This window comes from Carlito syrichta, unplaced genomic scaffold (genome assembly GCF_000164805.1).
Source record: "Carlito syrichta isolate Samal-C Ts95f unplaced genomic scaffold, Tarsius_syrichta-2.0.1 Scaffold312429, whole genome shotgun sequence".
NCBI classification, from domain to species: domain Eukaryota; kingdom Metazoa; phylum Chordata; class Mammalia; order Primates; family Tarsiidae; genus Carlito; species Carlito syrichta.
The window spans coordinates 28581-47459 of record NW_007256525.1 but is presented as its reverse complement, the minus strand read 5'-3'; positions in this window follow the sequence as shown (position 1 = coordinate 47459).

The window sequence follows — 18879 nt, the reverse complement described above, 5'->3', positions numbered from 1 at the left end:
TTCCAGGAATGGAACTTGAGTAAAGAGTCAGAAGACATAGAAATAGAACACAAGAAAATGAGGTGCACAGTCCATGACTAACTCTAAAATATACCCAAGGAAAGCAGAAAGAATGACTTGTGGTTTCTGCCCATCACACAGGGAAAGGAGAGGCAAAAAAAAGGACTGACATACAAATCTGGAAACTAGCATGGCTTTAGAACTCTGTCTTGGGCATAGTTATCCTTAAGGCATTTGGATAAAATTCAGTTAAAATAATGGCAACATTTACATGCAGTTTGATTTTTTTCTACTGGGATTAAAATGGAGTCAGAGAAAATACAAATCCTCTTTCTTTGTCATTCTCTTTTCTTTGCTGCTCTCTGAAGAGGTTTGCCATTTCTATGCACAAATTTTCTTTAAAAAGTCTAGTTTGTTTTATTTATAGCTATATATTTGTTCATAGTGAAGTTATCTAATCTTATTTTTATAGGCTAAGAGGTGTGTATGTTTGTGTATATATATGTGTGTGTGTATAACAGAGATAGATAGAAAGACAGAGAGAAGGAGAGAAAGAGAAGGGGTGGGGAGAGAGAGAGATACCTATAAATACCAAGCAAGTGAGATACATGGAAGAAACTGGCTGGTTATGTGGTTATGATTCAGTAGCATTGTAGAAATCAGGCACACTGAAGCGTCCTTATACCACCTGATGGAGTTGTCTCTGCTCAGTTTCAGTCAGAGGCTCCAGAATAAATTGATATAGAATTATTATTAAAATATAAAGGAGGCCAAACTAAACAGATATGCAGGCACAAGGTTGCACATATTTTTTTAGGCTATATAAAATTTTAGGTGAGTTTATTTATTGACAAATATAATGAAACTGTGAAAATGATTGCTGTTATATTCAAAAAGTGATGTTTCATATGCTGATCCTTTATCTAGTCTCCTAAGGATCCCTGTAATAATGGAATATTTCCCAGCATTTTAAAATAAACCATAGAAGAAATTTTACTATTTATGGTATCTGGATATAAGTACTCACCATGGCTAGTAGCTCGCAGTATGTCTTGGTGGATGTTTACCTAGTGACTACTCTCTGAAAAAGTATTTTAATATTTTTTTAAAACATTTTGCAATACATGTTATATTCATTGGTATTTATAAAATACCTCTTCCAGTAATTTATTTTGCCATAGATTTTAGCTATATTCTTGCCCATTTTTAGATTATATTTATAGTAAATTAAAATAGCCATTATTTGTTAAACATAATGTTTATATATTTATTGTGAATGATATAAATGTATAAATTGCATGGGAGAAATGTAATATCTTTTCCTCAACCATTACAAGATTACTTCTGAGACCTCTATAACAAAAGACAGAATAACAAAAGGAAAGCATGCACATTTATTTAATATAAGTTTTACATGACATGGAAGCTTTCAAAACTGAACACCCAAAGAAACAGAGAAAGCTGAATATTTTATACGAAGTCTGATAAAGAAGTGAATAGTTGTGGAGAAACACAAATGGATAAAAATGGGTATGACTTAATGATAATAAACTGGAGGGAGGTCAGAAAGGCTTGTTAGTTCAGATTCTACTCTGTGTCTCTATGTCTTCAGAGATACGGACACCAGGTAGAGAGAGGACACGCCTGGGATGTCTTATAAAATTTGGGGGGCAGGGCAACTAGGTTTTATGGACCACTACAGGGGAAAGGAGGTGAGGGGAATTCTTTGTAGTTTTTGTGCCTTTTTGAGAAAGAAGAGTGTAGCAGAATGTTAGACAAACCTTCATACTTCTGGTTTTTGTTTTTTGTTGTTTCAATTTCCTTTATCTTGAAATACTCTGTATGTCAAGGTGGCACATTGTGAGGTAGTATGTCCTGAATCATATATACACATATATGTTTATTTATTTATTTTAAGATTTGAAAAGCATTGGAAAATAAAAAGAAATAAACTACTACCCACATCCTCTCATCCAAATAAGCCGTTGTCAAAATATTGAAGAATTGTTTTATAAGTTAATCTTCTCTGAATAAAGTTTTATTTTTGCTTATCTTTTGATACTGTGTTGTTATTATTACTACTGTTATTATGAGAGTTACTATACCCAGAAGTGAATTATAAGGTTATAAGTTAGACAACTTTAGTTGATATAAAATTTTTAATTGCTGGGGAAATTAAAATTCATGTCCTAGTTCTGGTAGTGATGAAATAGGCTACCTATTCTTTAGATGATGCTTATAATTGTTGGGGAAAATATTAAATACACAACCATATTTAATAGATAAAATATTAAATAGAATCAACCAAAAATATGCAGAAAGTGTGAAGATTTGTCCATTGAGAGGAAACTAAATTGCACAACATCTAAGATTATGTGGCTTTTACCCTAAGGGCCCTTCATGGGTGACAACAGAAAGTCCCACTTACCAATGAACCATTTAATTTCAGAGGTACAGGATGACTAGGCACCAATCTTATCAGCTTTGAAGTATTAGAGATTTGATGGCTGCCAGAGCAGATCACATTGGGGGGAGAATCACAGAAACAAAATGACAACAGAAGGACAAGACTCTACATCTATGTGTAAACTCCCCTTAAATGTTTGTTTTTGTGTGGGAAGGGAAAAAGGTATCAGGAAACCCAGATGAAAAAATATATTGAAGTTTGAAAAAGTTGATTCACTATTTCAGCTGCCATTCATTGCAGAAATACAGAGTTTGGAGTTTGATTCTTGCCAAGTTGGAAGGTCATAATACACATCTCAGACATTGCTTCACAAAACCCTAGAAAAACCATAACATTCCTCTGCTTTAGGACTGTGGACTTACTTTAAGCCTAAGGACAATACTGAGATTGACCAACCTGAATATAAAACTAATCCTCAACATGATTAAAGTAATTTATCAATAATTTAATTACTTTAAACAAAAACCAACATTCGTCAGAGGAATATAACAAATCAGGATGCCATTAATATATTATATAAGATGTGCATGGTAAAAATCATAAAAAATACAAAGTACAAGATAATAAAATATATATACAAAGAGAGGAGGCAAAAAACTTGAATTTATTCATAAAAATTGTGCATTTATTCTTAACAATTAAACTATAGTTGCCTTCAAAGTACTCTCCACTTGATGTAACACGCCTATTGAGATTCTGTTTTTTAATTTTTAGCATTTTTAGGTGATTATTTTATTTATTATTATTTTTTTATTTTAAAGATGTGGGGTACAATTCAGAGTTAGGTATACAAATGTTCATTATGCAATACCCTTGTTGATGAGGTGTGCCCCCACTCCCTTGGCAGTTTCCCATTAATGCAGTCACACCTCCAACGCCCCTGGCAGTTTTCCAATACTTCCAATCCCTTTCTTATTGTATTAATAATTGTCCAAGGTCCGCTTATGAGTGAGAACACGTGGTACTCAGTTCTTTGTTTCTGTGATAAATTGCTCAGTATTATAGAGTCTAAGTCCATCCAAGTTGCTGTGAAGTTCATAATTTTGTCCTTTTAATGACTGTGTAATATTCTATTGTGTATATGTACCACATTTTTAAAAATCTAGTTCTCTTTTGATGGGTAGTACGGTTGGTTCCATATTTTTGTTATTATGAATAATGCAATAAACATGCGTGTACAGGTATATTTTTCATAGAGTGATTCGAGTTCCTCTGGGTATATTCCCAGTAGGGGGTTCTGGGGTCCCACAGAAGGTCAACTTTTAGATCTTTTAGGAATCACCACACTGTTTTCCACAGAGGATGTACTAGTTTACACTCCCACCAACAGTGTAGAAGTGCGCCCTCTTCCCCACATCCTCTCCAGCATCTGTTTTGTTTTGTTTTGTTTTGTTTTTTTAGTTATTTATAATGGTCATCCTGATTGGAGTTAGGTGGTATCTCGATGTGGTTTTAATTTGGAATTCTTTGATTACTAGTGAAACTGAACATTTTTTCATATATCTGTTGGCTGCTTATATGTCTTCCTTTGAGAAGCGTCTATTCATATATTTTGTCCACTTTGTAATGGAGCTTTTTTTTTTTTCTTTTTGGCACGTTTGAGTTCCTTGGAAAATATTTTTTCCCAGTCTGTGGGCTATCTCCCCACTCTCTTAAAGGTTTCTGTGCCTTTACAGGAGCTTATCAGTTTGATGAGGTCCCACTTGCCTGTCTTATTTCTTATAGCTTGGGCACTTCAGGTTTTGGTCAGCAATTGGTTGCCAGTTCCAATTTCCATAAGGGTTTCTCCTGCAGTTTATAAGGTTCTTATAGTTTGTTTAAGGTTTTACATTTAGGTCTTTGATCGATTTAGAATTTATTTTTGTGTATGGTGATAAGCAAGGGTATTGTTTTAATCTTCTGTATGTGGTCAGCCAGTTTTCCCAGCACCATTTACTGAATAGGTTCTTTTCTCCTCGGTGGTTGATGATGGAGGCTTTGTCGAAGGTGAGTTGAGAAATTGAGGTTTTGCTTCTGGTATCTCTATTCTGTTCCACTGCTCTATATGCCTGTTCTTGTACCAATACCAGGCTGTTTTGTTTATTGTAGTTTTATAAGGTTTGAAGAGTGGCGATGTGATACCTCCCACTTTTTTTTTTTTTTTTTTTTTCATTTTTGGCTACTTTTGATTGTTAATGTTTCCATATGAATTCCTGTATTGTCGTTTTCAGTTCTGAAAAGAATGCTGCTGGTAATTTAATTGGTATTAAGTTAAATCTGTAGATTGCCTTGGGTAGTATGAACATCTTAACAATGTTGATTCTTCCAATCTATGAGCATGGAATATTTTTCCATTTATTTGTGTCATCTTTGATTTCTTTGAGCAGTGTTTTGTAGTTTTCTTGGTAAAAGTCTTTCACTTCTCAGGTTAGGAAGATGAGCTATCTATGAGAAACCCACAGTAACATCCTGCTTAAAAAAAAAGAAATTGGAACCATTTTCCCTGAAAACCAGAACAAGACAAAGATGCCCACTTTCGCCCCTCCTGTTCAACATAGTACTGGAAGTCCTAGCTAGAGTAATCAGACAAGAGAAAGAAATCAGGGGTATCCAAATAGGAAAAGAGGAAATCAAGTTATCCCTTGTTGCTGACAACATGATTCCATAGCTCGAAAACCCAGAAGAATCTGTCTAAAACCTCCTTGCACTGATAAAGGACTTTGGTAAAGTCTCACAGTATGAAATAAATGTGCAAAAGACAGTCGCATTCCTATATACAAAAAATAAAGAAACAGAAAGCCAAATAAAAAGCACAATCCCATTCACAATAGCAGCAAAAAAAAAGAAAAAGCAAAAAAGAAAAGAAATTCTTAGAGATTCTTTTCCCACTGTTCAAAACAGTTTTGAACACATCAATTTGGATGTCTTTTAGTGCTTCTGCCGTTTTTGTTTATCTGTCTGTTTGCTTGTTTCACTTCTTCCACATTGGCAAAACATTTCCCTTTAACAACTTTTTTCATCCGGGGAAACAAACAAAAATGTCACTTGGGGTGAGATCAGAACAGTAGAGAGAGTGAGGCAAAAAGGTCATGCTGGTTTGGGTCAAAAACTGCTGAACACTCAGTACAGTATGAACAGGTACACTCGTGAGTTATCCCTCATGAAATGGGCAAATGCATTGAAAGAATCTCAAATGCATACATTTATTTACTGAAGCTGAAAGTAATCTCTCTCACAACAACCCTAGCTGGCACACTGATGCCAATGGTTTCCTAGAACACCTACCTATTGTGGGAAGCATGTACTACAAGAGACTCACCCCTCCAAAAGATGGCTCCATTTGTTTTAGATCACCATACACACACACACACACACACACACACACACACACACACACACACACACACACACTAATGCAGATAATAGAAGCAGACTCAACCTGAGATGACCCAGATATTATAATTAGCTGTTAAAGATATGTGAGCAATCATTATAAAGTGGTAGTTCAAAGACTTAAAGAAAAATATTGTAATGATAGTAATGGTGTTTATATGGTCAAGCGTGTTAACAATAGTGAATCTCATCAGATAAGCGGAAATTATGTTTCTTAAAGCAAAAGGGAAATTGTAGAATTGAAATTTTTAACACCTCAAAAGAAAAGATCATTGCATGAATTTTCTATGGCAGAATGGCAATTGCAGAATAGCAGAGGAGGAAATGATCAGTAAGACTTGAAGACAGATCAATAAAATTTATCAAATATAAAAAAACAGAAAATATTAAAAACTTAAACCAAAGAGACCCTGGCTAACTGTGAGACACTATCAAACATCCTAGTAAAATTTGTAGAGGGAGAAGAAAGAGATCATTAAGCCAAAACATATTTAAAGTCATAATAGCCATTATTTTCCCCAAATAGGTGGAAAATATTAACATATGGATCCAAAAAGCTCAGTTGACCAAAGTCAGTGTAAAAACAGTAAAAACTACACCTAGGAACTTTATAGCTACAAATCCCAAAACTAAAGATAGAGTGAAAATCTTGAAAGTATCTAGAGAAAAATGAAACATTTCACGTTCTAAAGAGGCCGATAATACAGTGAAGGTTGACTTGGAAAAACAATTGAGGCCAGGAATTAGCGGATGATCATTTATTTTCTTTTGTTTTTTTTCTCTTTTTCTATTTTTTTTTCTAGTGACAAGATTGTGCTATGTTGTACAGGCTGGAGTGCAGTGTCTATTCACTAATGGCATCATGGCATATTACAAACTGGAACTACTGGGCTCAAGCTCTCTTCCTGCCTCAGCTTCCTGAGCAGCTAGGACTACAAATGTGCACCACCACACAGGCTTTTTGGATGACAACATCTTTAAAGTGCAGAGATAAAATGTATACATAGAATTCTATATGCAGTAAATAAATCCTTCAAAAATATAAGCAAAATAAAGACACTTCAAAATAAATGAAGACAGAGAGAAGGTTTCACCAGTAAAGCTGGGCTAAAAATAATGCCGAAGCAAATTCTTTATGCTAAAAGTGAGACCAGATGGAAGCCCAGATCTACAAGAAGGAGTGAGGAATACTTAAAATGGTTAACATATGAGGAAATATAAAATATGATATATTTTATTTTGATTTCTTTAAAAGGCACCTGACTTTTTAATGTAGAAACTATAACAGTGCATTTTGGAATCTGTAGCACATAACCATGTAAACGATACGCCAACAGTAGCACAACGTGTTGTCAAAATAAGATTGCAACAAATTTAAAGATCTCAGTTGACTTTATTGTGATTCCAGAAAAGGGCAGCACTTCATTTTATAATGTAGAATAAGTGTTCCAATGAGCTCAGCAGAAGAGATTGGCTTCATAAACAGACTGAAGAAAGCAGAAGTAAAGAACTAAGAGTATAGTAGTTCTTTCAAAGTTACTTTCCTTGTAAGATAGGGGCAGAAAGAAAAAAATAGAAAAATAATGGTTAACATCAAGTTATTTCAGGCTATCTTTTTATGTGTAAGGATTAAAACAGAGCAAGTGTTATTTTCATGCCAGCTGAGATTTTTAACTGGCCTACTTGAGAAATTTGCTATTATCTTTCTGTTCTGATTTTTCTGAAGGTCAGATAACAAAAAAATTTAGGGTGGTAGCTTGGAATTTTAGTATGAGTGACTCCTTTTGATTTCCTGTGTGATCCTAGTGCAAAGGCTAGTTCAAAATAATGGCCTCATAATTTTTATTACTCTGAAGTTTGAGATATATCAAATTATACTGTTGTAAGTTTCTTGCTTATCTCATGAAGTGGTATAATAGTAACTGTAAATAGACTTTGATAGGTTAAAGATAAAAATGATAATTCTTAGCATACCAATAAAATAATATTAAAAGAGATAGCTAAAAGTCATCAGTGAAATTTAAAAACAATAGATATAATGTAATAAAAGAAGGGAGAAAATACAGAGCAGAGGGAGAAAAGAAAGAGACAAACAATCCAAACAGCAAAATGGTGGCTGGAAGTAGACATGAATACAAGGAGTATTATGAGAGATAAAAGGAGTATTATGTCTTTCTCATAATGATAAAAGGGGTTAACTATCTAGGAAGACATAAAAATTTATATAAGAGTTTATATACCTGAAAATAGAGCTTCAAAGTAAATGTCGTAAAAACTGACAGAACAAGAGAAATAGATAAATCCCATAATTATATTTGAGGATAGTAATAGTTTTCTAATTTGACACTTATAGAACACTGCACTCAAGAATTACTGAATAGCCGGGCTTGGTGGCTCAACCTGTAATCCCGTGCCTTTGGGAGGCTGAGGTGAGTGGATTGCCTGAGCCCGCGGGTTCGAGACCCACCTGGGCAGCGAGACCTCATCTCTACAATAAATCAAAAAATCAGCTGGGCATGGTAGCGTATGCCTGTAATTCCAGTTACTAGGAAGGCTGAAGCGGAAGGATCGCCGGAGCCCAGCAGGTCGAGGCTGCAGTGGCCGGAAGCGGCCACTGCACTCCAGTCTGGGCGACCGAGTGAGACTCCAACTCAAAAAAAAAAAAAAAAGAATTGCTGAATAAACTACAAAATGTTCATTCCTTTCAACTGCTCATGAAATGAGCCTAAAAATTTTAAAAATTTTGAGATATCATAACAGAATTCAATCAGAAATCAATAATATAAAATAGGTTAAAAATGTTCCAATCATTTTGAAAAATTAAAAAACATACATCTAAATCATACATGAATCAAATAGAAACCAGAGAGTTTGGAGAAGTTTCAGAAAATGAAAATACAGCACATCCAAATGTGTGTTATGGAACTAAAGCAGAACTTTAAAAAATGTGTATTGGTAAATACATAAAAAGGAAGAAATTTAAAATTTATGATCTAAGCTCCCATCTTAGAAACTAGAAAAATGAATCAATTAAACCAAAACTAAGTAGAAATAAATAAAAAATAAAGGCAAAAGTAGAAATTAACAAAAAAGTAATTAGACAAGCTATAAAGAAAATTAAAGATAAAAGTCATTTTTATTTGAAAAAAGTAATTCGATTAACCTATAACATAGCTAAATAGTAGAAGAAGCAAACAAAACAAAAATTACCAATATTAGAATTAATGAGGCTATATCACTACACTTCTTATAGGTATCAAATTAATAAAAATAACATTAACCTCTAGTTTATTTAACAACTCAGATTATCTGAACAATTTTTGAGAAAAAAAGGTTAGAAATAAATGATAAAATAATAAATATAACATCTACATTTTCCTATATCTTTTACAGAAATTAATACATATTCAACAATATTTTATTGGAAACAAATCTATTCCCAGATGATTCCAGTGTTGAATTCTATCATTAAAAGACACATAAACCCACAATACAGAAACTTTTGCAAAATACGAAGGAAGAGGAAACATTTTCAAATTTGTTTTAAGAAACCAGAATGTTCCTAATTCCAAAACCTGACAAGTGTGAAAAAATCAAATTACAAACCAAGATATAAGCATAGATGCAAATTCATTCATAAAATATCATGAACTTTAATTCAATAATACATAAAAATGAACAGTATATACTTATTAAATGGAGTTGAATAGTTGGCTTAATATATGAAAATTAATCAACATGTTCCACCATGTTAACAGAATAAACATACAATACAATATTTGAATTAGAAAAATAATAAATTGAAAAAACACAACACTATTTGTAAAACAATACACAGCAAAGTAGAAATAGAGGGTATCTTTCGGTTTATTTGCATTTCTCTGGTGATTAATGAGGCTGAGCATTTTTCATGTTTCAGTTGGTTGGATCTTCTTTTGAGAACTGTCTATTCATGTTCTCTGCCTATTTTTAAATAGGATTTTTTTTCCCTTTTAGTTTGAGTTTCTTGTAGATCCTGGATGTTAGTCCTTCATCAGATACACAATCAGCAAATATTTTTTTCCCTTCTGTGGGTTGGCTCCCCACTTCCTTGATGGTTTCTTTTTTCTTTTTTTTTTTTTTGAGTTGAAGTCTCACTCTGTCGCCCAGACTGGAGTGCAGTGACCGCTCCCGGTCACCGCAGCCTCGACCTGCTGGGCTCCGGCGATTCTTCCACCTCAGCCTTCCAAGTAGCCAGAATTACAGGCATGCGCTACCACGCCCGGCTGATTCTTTTCATTTATTGTAGAGATGAGGTCTCGCTGCCCAGGCGGGTCTCAAACCCGCAGGCTCAGGCAATCCACTCACCTCAGCCTCCCAAAGGCGCGGGATTGCAGGTTGAGCCACCGAGCCCGGCGATGGTTTCTTTTGCTGTGTAAAAGCTTTTCAATTTGATGAAGTCCCACTTGTCGAATTTATCTTTTATCGCTTATGCTTTGGGACTCGATCAATAATTAGTTGCCTACTCCAATGTGCATAAGGATATGTTCTGCATTTTCTTCTAAGATTCTTAAAGTTTGAGGTTTAACATTTAGGTCTTAGGTCCATTTAGAGTTGATTTTTGTATATGGTGGTAGGTAGGGAACCTGTTTTATTCTTCTGCATGTGGTCAGCCAGTTTTTCCAGCACCATTTGTTAAATAAGGTCTCCTTTATACAATGGTTGTTATGAGCATCCATCAAAAATCTGTAGGCAGCATTATACTTAATGATGAATGGCTGAACACTTTAGTCCTAAGATGTAAAATAAAACAAGGATATGCATTATTATAATTGTTAATCATCATTGAACTCAAATTCTCAGCCCCTTCAGTAAGGTAATCAAAAGAAACAAGAGGAATTATAGTAAATAGATTAAAAACAATTAAAATCATAATTAAATTTATCTTTATTCACAGACAACATATTTTTAAAATAAAAATGCATGCATTTAATAAGTACATAAAAGGTGCTTATCATCAACAGTCATTAAGTAATACAAACTGAAACCACCCTAATGTCTTTTCATTCCCACTAGAATAGTCAAAATTAACAAAACCTATAATACAAAATTTTTTGAGCGTATAGAGTAATCAAAACTCAAACATATCTGGTGAAAATATCACATGGTACCTCTACTTCAAAATATTTTGGAAGCTTTTTTACAATATTAAACATTCATTTATCACATAAATGATTCTCCAAGAATTTTTTTTTTAAAAATAAAAATATGGATCCCTAATAAAGTCCTTCTAATATATATATTTTTTTAATCTTAAAGATATGGGGTACAATTCAGGATTAGGTAGACAAATGGTCATCATACAGGTAAAGTTTGGGCCTCCCTTTTGTTCTCACTTTGCCTGGTTTGAGATCAGGTACCATTTTTGATGTTGTGTCCCCCACAACCCTCCACCCTGGTAGTATCCCACTATTGCTAATATCTTTCTTATAGTATCATGGTGTATGTTCAGGGCTCACTTATGAATGAGAACATATGTTACTCTGTCCTTTGTTTCTGTGATAGATCACTGAGAATGATAGACTCTAAATCCATCCAAGTTGCTGTGAAGTCCATATGTTTGTTCTTCTTTATGGCCGCATTATATTCCATTGTGTATATGTACCACGTTTTTTAATCTGGTCCAGTTTTGATGGGCAGCATAACTGATTCCATGTTTTTGCTATTGTGAATAGTGCTCCAATAAACATGTGTGTGCAGGAATCTTTTTTGTAGACTGATTTAAGTTGCTCTGGGTATATTCTCAGTAAGGGAATTTCTGGGCCATATGGAAGGTCAATGTCTAACAGAGGCTGGCAAGGATGCAGAGAAAAAGGAACGCTTCTACACTGCCAGTGGGAATGCAAAATAGTGCAACCAAAAAGAGTGTTGCAATTTCAAAAAGAACTATAAATTGACCTTCCACATGACCCAGCAATTCTGATTAGGAAGATGCTGAGGTATTTCATTTGTTTTGTGGCTATTGTGAATGGGATTGTGCTCTTTATTTGGTTCTCTGCCTGTTTGTTGTTGGTGTATAAGAATGCAACTTCCTTTTGCATGTTTATTTTGTACCCCAAGACATTGTCAAAATCCTTTATCAGTGAAAGCAGGTTTTTTTTTTTTTTAAAACAGATTATCTTGGGTTTTTGAGGTATAGATGATATCATCAACAAAGAGGGATAATTTAACTTTCTCTTTTCCTATTTAGACATTGCTAAATTCCTTATCTTGCCCAATTGCTCTAGCTAGGACTTCCAACACAATGTTGAACAAGAGGTGTGAGAGTGAACAGACTCGTCTTCTCCTGGTTTTCAGGGGAAGTGTTTCCCATTTCTGTCTGTTTAGCAATATACTGGCTGTAGGTTTATCATAGCTGGCACTAATTATTTTGAGGCATGTTCCTTCTATGTCTAGGTGTTTTACTGTTTCTATCAAGAGGGGATGCTGGATTTTATCAAAAGTTTCTTCTGCATATAATGATGGAATCATGTAGTTCTTGTTTTTTCCTCTTTTGGTATATTTAATCACATTTATGATCTTGTAGATATTGAATCATCCCTGCTTCCTGGGGATGGAACCCGCTTGGTCATGGTGGATGAATTTTGAGATGTGTTGTTGGATCCAATTTGCTATATAATCATGTTGAGAATTTTTGTGTCTATGCTCATTAGTGACATTGGCCTCTAATTTTCTTTTTTAGACAAAACAAACTTTAAGCTACCAAAAATCGAAAAAGACATGGAAAGACATTGCATAATGATAATAGGTTCAAACCACCAAAAGGAAATATCCATCCTAAAAAGCACATATATTCACCCAACATAGGAGCACCAGCATTATAAAGCAACTACTAAGTAAGTTAAAAATATATATATTGACTCTAACACTATTATAAGTAGCAGCTTATAACTAACAAACTTAGATAGATCATCAAGGCAAAAAATCAACAAAAAGATCTGGAACCTCATCTTGTTGCTCAACCAAATGGACTTAATAGATACCTATATAATGGTCCACCCAATAACACAGAATATACTTTGTACTCATCACCACGTGAAATGTACTCCAATATCAATCACATCCTCGGACATAAATCAAGCATAAAAAAATTCATAAAATTGAAATACTGCCATGCACGTTCTCAGATCACAGTGGAATATAAATAAATATCAACACCAATAATATTCCCACAAAACCCACAAAGACATGGACACTAAACTGTATGATGCTGAATGACTACTGAGTCAATATAGAAACCAAAACAGAAATTAAAATATTTCTAGAAAAAAATGAAAATGAAGAAATATCCTACCCAAACCTCTGGAATGACATGAGAGAAGTTCTAAGAGGGGAATTTATATCTCTACAAACATACATCAAGAAAATGGAAAGGTCACAAGTTAGCAGCATAATATATCACCTGAAGGAGCTGGAAAGACAAGACCAGTAAAACCCTAACTTTAGCAGAAAAATTCAGATCATCAAAGTAAAAGCCCAAATACAGGACATAGAAGACAAAAATATCATAGAAAAAAATCAACAAAACAAAAAGCTGGTTCTTTGAAAAAATAAAAAGATTGATAGACCCCTAGCCAGGATAACCAAGCAAAAGGGAGAAAAAAAACTCAAATACAATCAGAAATGCACAAGATTAAATCACAACTGATCCCAAAGAAATACAAAAGATTACCAGAGATTACTATGCACACCTGTATGGAAACAAACATCATAACCTAAATGAAATAGAGAAATTTCTGACATCACACAACCTCCCAAGGTTGAAACAAGAAGACATTGAAACACTGAATTGACCAATAACAACCCAAAAAATTGACTAGGTCATAAGAAAACTACCTATAGAAAAAAGAGCCCTGGACCAGAGGGCTTCCCAGCAGAATTCTACAAAACATACAAGGAGAAGTTGATATCAATCCTATTGAAAGTATTCCAGTCAACTGAGAAAGATGGAATTCTCTTCAAATCATTTTATAAATAATTTTATAAAGAATTGTATAGAATTATTTAAACTAATATTGGCTCAAATGTCATCAACAGGAGAATGGATAATCAGAATCCAGTATACTTTTACAATAAAAAAGCATTCAGTTATAATCCTATAAGCAACTTATTAATATGAAATACATATATACATATACACTTATATACATGCATATATATTTACAGTCAGCAACATTGTTGAATCTCAAAAATATTATGCTAGCCGGGCTCGGTGGCTCAACCTGTAATCCCACGCCTCGGGAGGCTGAGGTGAGTGGATTGCCTGAGCCCGTGGGTTCGAGACCTGCCTGGGCAACTTGGTGAGACCTCATCTCTACAATAAATCAAAAAAATTAGCTGGGTGTGGTAGCGCGCACCTGTAGTTCCAGCTACTTGGAAGGCTGAGGTGGAAGGATTGCCGGAGCCCAGCAGGTCAAGGCTGCGGGGGCCGGGAGCAGCCACTTACTGTGCTCCAGTCTGGGCGACAGAGTGAGACTCCAACTCAAAAATAAATAAATAAATAAATAAATAAATAAATAAATAAATAAATATATTATGCTAAGAAAAAGGTAAAAGCAATATATATTGCATAATTCTATTATATAAAATTCAAGGGTAGTAAAAAAAACCTATGAGATTAAAATCAGAACAGAGAATGCCTGTAATAGGTGATAACTGACTAGTTGAGGCACAAGGGAAATTTCTGGGATGAAGGAAATAGTCTATATTTTTATTAGGGAGGTTATTACATGGCTATGCTGATATACTTATGAAATTGTACACTTAATATCTAAGCACTTCACTATTTTATCTTAATTAATAGTTCTAATAAAATATGTATTTTTCTTATCAATAAGTGTATGTTTTTATAAGGATCAAATAAAGTCTATCACAGAAATTTCTCTGCCTGGCACAGAAATACACTTATTGATAAGGAAAATACAAATGAACTTTGCAGCAACTTGGATGGATTTGGAGTCGATCATACTCAGTGATTTATCACAGAAACAAAGAACTGAATTCCATATGTTCTCACTCACAAGATGACCTTGAACAATTATAATGCTATAAGAAAGCGATTGGCAGTAGTGGAAGACAGTCGGGGCGGGGAGGGATTGGCAGTTGAGGGAAACTGTTAGGGGAGGGAGGGGCATACCTCATCCACAGGGGTACCTGTATGATCAATATTTATATATCTAACTCTGAATTGTACCCCACATCTTTATAACAAATAAATAAATAAATAGATTAATAAAATATTTGTAGACCATAATAAGAATACAAATCAAAACCATAAATAATAAAAAAATAAAAACTAAAAACATCCCACATGGCTGGAAGTATTACTGTCAAAGTTTTACTCTTGAGACGATTAAAGTTTATGGAGACTACATTACTTGTCCATAGAAGTCATCATATTTTCCATAGCAGAGCAGTCTTTAAAATCAGTTGATGTGATTTAAGAAGTTACATTATGTGTACAGTTTTTAAATAATGTGATTGCAATAAATAGCATAGCTATCAATTCACTTATCTAATCATGAGCTATAATAAAACATGAGAGGCAATATGTTGTAATACAAAGAGCATGCAATTCAGAGTTATAAATCTTATTTCTGTTGTTAACTCTGTGACCTTGGAAAAATCACTACATTTCTCTAGGTGTTGTTTTAACATTGGTTAAATGAGGGGAAAATACAGAAGATATATACAGGCCTTAAAGGCTTAGCATTCAGTGACCCACAGTTCAAATAGCATTTCCTTGGGACGGGGGTGGGAGGAGAAATCTATCGTTCTTCCAAACAAGTTAGTTCCTTTAATTAGGCCATGACAATAATGGGGTTAATGCCCATGACATTGTGTTCAAATAAACTGGAAACAAAATTCTTTAGTTAGTTAGCTCATGCTTAATATTCTTACATTTCATGGTAGAGTCAAAGTACCTCATTGTTCAGAATGACACTGGATGAACCAGATTCAGAGGTGGACATTTTTCTCCATACTTTGAATTTGAGCTGGCCTCATGTTTTGCTTTGTTCAGTACAGAGATGTGTGAGTTCTAAAGTCGGAGGTCAGATGACATTGCCAATTTCATCGTCATTTTCTTGCAGTGTTCCTGTCATCACAGCACCTAGAGGAGAGTCTGGAACAAAATATATGCTTGCTGAATATTAGTTGAAATCTGAAAGTTGACTCATAAAATATTGTCAAGAAACATCGTGTCAGTTTACACTTGAAATAAGTGTATCAATGCCAATTTGACTATTTTTTCAACATCAATAGGTTTATCACTTTTTAATGTCAAAACTATGGTTTGAAAAATCCCAGCTATTCTCAACATTTACTCAGTCTGGCACATCATGTAAGAATTTGATCAATGCCGTGAATTTTCTTGTCATGATTCTAAGATGTTCATGACATGGTAAAGCAGGCTTTTACCAGGTTAATGTTTCTCATAGCTAATGATATGCCTCACAAGGACTTTCTTTTAGGCTTTTGAGTCAAAAGAGTGTCTGTGGGACAAACAGGCCTGGAACTATAGCACGAATTGTCTTCCTACCTACTTCAAAATCTCCTCAGATACCCTCAAAGAGGATTTTAAACTTCAGAGAAAAATAAAGGAAGAAAAGAAAATGACAATAAATGTTCATAGTGATACTTTATGGTATTCTTGGGATATACTTTAATTTCCTTTCTTTTTGTTCAGTTGAAAGTCAAATCATTTTAATTGATAATAATATTTGTACATATTAATGGGGCATATATGATATTTTAATAAATGTATACAATGTGTAATGATCAGTCAGAGGATTTAGGATAACCATCACCTTGAACATTTATCATTTCTTTGTGTATGAAATATTTCAAATCTTCTTTTCTATCTATTTTGAAATATACAACAATTATTGTTGACTACAATCACTCTACAGCTCTCTAGAACACTAGAACTCTCCTCTTATCTAGGTGTGATTTTGTGTCTCTTAACCAACATCGCCTCATCCTCTCCTCTCCCTACCCTTCCCAGTCTCTGACAACCACAATCCTATTCTCTAATTCTTTGATCTTAACTTTTTAAAGCTCCAGTATAAAAGTAAGCATGTACAGTTTTTATTTTTCTGTGCCTGACTTATTCCACTTAATACCATGTTCTCCAGACTCATCCATGTTGCCATGAATGACAGAATTTTATTTTTATGGCAAAATAATATTGTATTGTGTTTATATAACACTTAAACATCCATTCACCTGTTGATGGACTTTTGCTGATGTCATATCATGGCATTATGAATAGTACTGCAATAAACATAGGGTGCAAATATCAGTTTAATATACTTACTTTTTTTCCTTTGGATAAATAAATATTCAGTAGTGAAATTGCTGCATGATATGGTAGTTAATATTCAGTTTTTTGAGAAATCTCCATACTGTTTTCCATAATGACTGTACTAATTTACATTCCCACCAAGAGTGTGTAAGAATTTCCTTTTTTCTACCCACTTGTCAGCATTTATTTTATTTTATTTTATTTTTATTTTTTTTATTTTTTGAGTTGGAGTCTCACTCGGTCGCCCAGACTGGAGTGCAGTGGCCGCTCCTGGCCACTGCAGCCTCGACCTGCTGGGCTCTGGCGATCCTTCCGCCTCAGCCTTCCAAGTAGCCAGAATTACAGGCATGCGCTACCACACCCGCCTGATTTTTTTTGATTTATTGTAGAGATGAGGTCTCGCTGCCCAGGCGGGTCTCGAACCCGCGGGCTCAGGCAATTCACTCACTTCAGCCTCCCAAAGGCGCGGGATTACAGGCTGAGCCACCGAGCCCAGCTAGCATTTATTTTTATTTGTCTTTTTGATAAGTTAATCTAACTGTAGTAAGATTATATCTTATGGTGGTTTTGATTTGCCTTTGAAAGGTGAATCATGTCTTAAATGATTAATTTCATTTAAAACTTTTTTGTCTTTTAAAAATAAAAAAAACAAGCATAAATAAAAGCACCACTGCAACTACCACAATTTATGTGGCAGTTTGCATCAGCAGAAAAGAAATGTGAAAACTTAGAAAATAGAATATAAGTCTCCCAAACTGCAAGGAGACTTTCAGTTTAAGAACACCAGACTATTTTATTGAGGAAACTAATTTCGGCACCTCAAATTCATATTTAACAGAAAGCATGGTTCCTTTAAGATTAGGCAAAATGTGTAAACATATCAAACTGCTTTTTAACAAGGGAACGGAAAATGTTTTACTTAATGCATGCTTTAAGATCTGTTATCAGGACATTTGATACACAATAATTCTCTTTCTTTTATGAGACACTAGGAGAGTTTTGTGGAAATTCCCACTAAGGACCACCAAATGAAGTTTTCTGGTGCAGAGTGATCTCCCAACGTTTTTAAGTGGGTCTCTGTCTCTGCATTGATCCAAAGTCATTTATAGAGAATCACGACCAGCCCCTTTTCCTGGAAACCATGTATGACTCATGTAAAACACAACTGTGTTGCCAAGCTCTGAAAGTGCAGGATGTTTCCCATGCACCTGTCTCTTCCTGTGCTATTAGATTGCTCTAGGCAGAATGTCTTGTTTAGACTGTTCCAATTCTGAATCATGTGCATATCCGTATGTCTTGCAAACTCTTCAAGGAACACTTTACTCTTTTTGAGTGGCTATCTTTAATTTTAAACATGTAGCTTAAAAATGGGGAAAAACAGTTTCCTTTTCTTTCTTCCTTTCCATAGTTTTCTAACCACAACTGACAGCACACTGAATACTCTCCAGTGGCATTCTATCTACTGCCTGCTTAATGTTGTTAATGAATGTACCCCTTTTATTTTCCTACCCTGGAAGCAAGTGATTAATATAGTGTGATTCTCAACTATACAATACTTACTCATGTTCTTTGTTAACTAATATTTTAATTCATCCATGTACTATCTTAAAATTAAATAGCAAAATGACTTACTACTCATATAATTAAAAATACACGTTCCTAACTAATATAAAGTAAAATAATATGTAAGATAAAT